Source organism: Balaenoptera musculus, chromosome X (assembly GCF_009873245.2).
Source record: "Balaenoptera musculus isolate JJ_BM4_2016_0621 chromosome X, mBalMus1.pri.v3, whole genome shotgun sequence".
NCBI lineage: Eukaryota > Metazoa > Chordata > Mammalia > Artiodactyla > Balaenopteridae > Balaenoptera > Balaenoptera musculus.
Genome location: NC_045806.1, coordinates 102,431,658 through 102,436,477, shown reverse-complemented (window position 1 = coordinate 102,436,477; position 4,820 = coordinate 102,431,658). Strand labels below are relative to the sequence as shown.

The 4,820-nt window shown below is 43.3% G+C and overlaps 1 pseudogene; it reads left to right on the top strand.

Moving 5' to 3' along the window:
- The first annotated feature begins 1,331 nt into the window (after window positions 1-1,331).
- LOC118888354 lies at window positions 1,332-4,441 on the top strand (annotated as a pseudogene).
- Window positions 4,442-4,820: the final 379 nt, after the last annotated feature.

Here is a 4,820-nt window from a genome sequence, read left to right as displayed (position 1 = left end):
TTCCCCCTCAAGGGATACACATAACAATATCTTTGAGCTCTTCTGCAGAACTAAAACCCCCACCAAATGGAAGATGTTAACTACTTGATGAAGCACTTTTCATTCCAGAGAAGGTCACAGTTCGCCCATCATCACCTGACACCAGATGATCTCTGGATTGAAAGAATGCGGGCCCTGCATGCACCCTGATCCTTATCAGCAACCCCGCCCCTTGACTATAAAACTCCTCACAAACCACCCCTCCCACCCCGGGGTTGGGACACACCGTTTTGAGGGCATTAGCCTGCCGTGACCCCCTTTGCCTGGCAAAGCAAAAAAGCTATTCTTTTCTACTTCATCCAAAACTCTGTCTCCAAGATTTAATTTGGTGTCAGGGTATAGAGGCTGGATTCGGCTTCAGTAACGGTGGAAGGAGCATAAAGTTGGATCAGGCTGAATTTATTCACATGAGCTCATTAAGCAGAAATTTTGCATTTAATGTTCCAGATTGGGAAGTTAGAAAGGGCTCTAAAGGTTTGGATGGTTGGCTGAAACATGGATGAAGAGATGGCCCACAGTGAGGGAAGTGAAAATGTTGGACCTACCTTGGTTTAAAATACAGAAAGGGATTCAAAGGCTTAGGGAGATTGGAATGTTAGAATGGATTAATTATTTAAGATCTAATTCTGGAGGGTCCAGAAGACATACCTTTAGCCGATGTTGCCAGAAACAAACTTATGAGGGAAGCCTGAGCATCCCTCAGAAGATGAGAAGCTCTGTGATTGCTCTTCTCTAGAGGCCAAAACTTACAGTGGGAACTGCAGCCACTGAATTGGGGAACCTAAATGCAATGGGAGTAATTGGATCCCAGTTGGCAGGGGTAAAGTGGTGGCATTCAACAGCCACAGGCAAGGAGGGCATGGTTACCTTAATGTACAGCAGAGTCAAAGCAGCAATCAGAATAGTCTGACTCATACAGACCTATGAAGTTGGCTAATCGTGCTATTCCTAGAAGTAAAAGAAATAGGAAGCCTAGTAAATTCTTACTTGATCTGTATAAGCAGAAAAGTTCTAGGTCAAGTGGAAAAAGTCTAAACTGAATCACAAAAACAGAGAGTCACATCCCTTCAATACATTCCTAGACATGAGCCAGTTTATGGATCCCGAACCCCTGGAATGAAGGAGAGGCTGGGCCCCATTGAGGAAGGACCCCAGTGCACTCTGAAAGTTTATACTGTCAATTCTTGCCCCAGCCTTCCCCAGAATGATGTTTGGCATTTTACCAGAGTAACTGTGCATTGGGGAAAAGGAAATTATTAGACCTTTTGGGGAACAACGGACTCTGGCTTTGAAATGATACTAATTCCAAGAGACCTAAAACATTGCAGGGGCCCAAAAGTCAGAGTAGAGCTTATGGAAGTCAAGCGACTAATGGAGTTTTAGCTCAGTTCTGTCTCACCATGGGCCCAATGGTTCTCCAAACCAATCATGTGGTTATTTCTCCAGTTCTGGAATGTATACTTGGTATAGACATATTTAGCAGCTGGCAGATTCTCCACATTTGTTCCCTGACCTGTGGAGGGAGGGTTATTATGATGGCAAAGACGAAGTAAAAGCCACTAGACTGTCCCTACCAAGGAAAACAGTAAAAAAAAAAAAAATCCTAGAGGGATCTAAAAGATTAGTGACACCACTGGGGACTTGAAGGTGGTGGTTCCCACCACATCCCCATTCAACTCACCTATTTGTCCTATGCAGAAGACAGATCAATCTTGATAAATGACAGTGGATTATCATAAGCTTAACCAGATGGGGACTTCAATTTCAGATGCTGTACCAGATATGGTTTCATTGCCTGAGCAAATTAACACATTCCCTGGTACCTGGTATATAGCTATTGATATGGCAAATGCCTTTTTCTCCATCCCTATCAATAAGACTCACCAGAAGCAGTTTCCCTTCAGCTGGAAAGGCCAGCAGTACACTGTCACTATCCTACCTCAGGGGTATATCAACTCTCCAACCCTATGTCATAATTTAGTTTGTAGAGATCTTGATTATCTTTCCCTTCCAAAAGATATCATACTGGTCCATTCCATTAGTGATATTGTGTTGATTAGACCTATTGAGTGAGAAGTAACAACTACTCTAGACTTATTTGTAAGATATTTGGGTGTAAGAGTAAATCATAAAAAAAGTTCAGAGGCTTTCTACCTCAGTGAAAGTTTTAGGGGTCCAGTGGTATGGGGCATGTTGAGATATCCTTTCTAAGATGAAGGATAAGTTGTTGTATCCGGCTCTTCCTACAACCAAAAAGGAGGCACAACACCTACTAGGCTGCTTTGGATTTTGGAGGCAACATATTCTTCATTTGGGTGTGTTGCTCTGGACCATTTACCACATAACCTGAAAAGCTGCTATTTTTTAAGTGGGGCCCAGAACAAAAGAAGGCTCTGTAACAGGTCCAGGTTGTCATGCAAGCTGCTCTGCCACTTGGGCCATATGATCCTGCCAATCCAATGGTACTTGAAGTGTCAATGGCAGATAAGGATGCTATTTGGAGCCTTTGACAGGACCCTATATGTAAAGCATCAGCCCTTAGGATTTTGGAGCAAAGCCCTGCCATCCTCAGCAGATAATTACTTTCCTTTTGAGAAACAGCTCTTGGCCTGCCACTGGGCCTTAGTAGAGACTGAACACTTAACCATGGGCCATCAAGTTACCATGCAACCTGAGCTACCCATCATGAATTCCATGTTATCTGACTCACAAAGCCATAAAGTTGGGTGTACACAGCAGTACTCTATCATCAAATGCAAGTGGTATGTACACAATCGAGCCCAAGCAGGCCATGAAGGCACAAGTAAGTTACATGAAGAAGTATCCAAATGCCCATGGTCCCCACTCCTGCCACACTGTCTTTTCTCTCCCAGCCCACATCTATGGAGTTTCCTATGATTTGCTGACAGAGAAAGTGAAGTCTCAGGTTTACAGATGGTTCTATAGGATATACAGGCACCATCCAAAGTGGGCAGCTATAGCACTACAGGCTCTTTCTGGGACATCCCTAAAGGACAGTGGTGAAGGTAAATCTTCCCAGTGGGTGGAACTTCAAGAAGACCACCTGGTTTTACACTTTGCTTGGAAGGAGAAATGGCCAAATATGGAATTATATACTAATTCATGGGTTGTGGCCAATGGTTACACTGGATGTTCAGGAACTTGGAAGAAGACTGGAAAATTGATAACAAAGAAATTTGGGGAAGAGGTATGTGGATAAGACCTCTCTGAATAGACAAAACATGTGATGAGACTTGTGTCCAATGTGAATGCTCACAAAAGGCTGACCTCAGCAGAGGAGAACTTTAATAATCAAGTGGATAGGATGACCCATTCTGTACATGCCAGTCAGCCTCTCTCCTCAATCACCCCTGCCATTGTCCAATGGCCTCATGAATTAAGTGTCCAAGGTGGGAAGGATTAAGATTATACATAGGCTCAGCAACATGCACTTTCACTCACCAAGAATAACCTGGCTATGGCCACCAGTGAGTGTCTGTCCAATCTGCCTGCAGCAGAGACCAACACTGAGTTCCTGACATGGCACCATTTCCCAGGGTGATTAGCTGACTATCTGGTGACAGGCTGATTACATTGCACTGCTTCCATCATGGAACGGACAGCATTTTGTTCTTACTGGCAGAGATACTCTGAATATGGAGGTTTTCCTTCCTTGCCAGCAATACTTCTGCCAAAACTACCATCCATGGATTTACAGAATGCCTTATCCACTGTCATAGTATTCTGCACAGCATTGCTTCTGATCAAGGAACTCACTTCATAGCAAAAGAAGTGTGGCAACAGGCACATATTCATGGAATTCAATGGTCTTATCATGTTCCCCATGATCCAAAGCAGCTGGCTTGACAGAATCGTGGAATGACCTTTTGAAGATTCAGTTACAGTGCCAGCTAGGTTGCAATACCTTGGAGGGCTGGGACAAGGTTCTCCAGAAGGCTGTATATGCTCTGAATGAATGGTCAGTATGTTGTGCTGTTTCTCTGACAGGATTAATGGGTCCAGGAATCAAGGGGTAGAAATGGGAATGGCGTCACTCACTATTACCCCTAGTGACCCATTAGCAATATTTTTGTTTCCTGTTTTTGTGACCCTATGCTCTGCTGGCCTAGAGGTCTTAGTTCTAGAGGGAAAAATCCTTCCACCAGGAGACACAACAATGATTCTATTAAACTGGAAGTTAAGGCTGTCACACAGCCACTTTGGGCTCCTCATACCTCTGAATCAACAGGCAAAGCAGGGAGTTACTGTGCTGGCTGGGGTGATGCATCTCAACTACCAAGGGGACACTGGATTACTACTCCACAATGGAGGTAAAGAAGAATGTGTGGAACACATAAGATCCCTTAGGGTGTCTCTTAATATCACCATGCCTTGTGATTAAGGTCAGTGGAACACTACAACTCAATCCAGGCACTAACATCCACTGGGATAGACCACTAACATCCCAGACCTTTCAGGAATAAGGGTTTGGGTCACCACACCAGGTAAAGAACCATAATCAGCTGAAGTTCTTCCTGAAGGCAAAGGGAACATAGAATGAGTAGTGGAAAAGGTAGTTATAAATACCAGCTATGATCATGAGACCAGTTACAGAAACAAGGACTGTAATTGTAATGAGTATTCTTCCTTATTTTATTTTGTTATGGATATATTTGTGTGTGCGTGTATCAAATATCTTTGTTTTCTTTCTTCTCTTACTCCTTTATCATGTAACATAAGATGTATCATTAACTTTACATCATAGTATTGTTAATTTTACA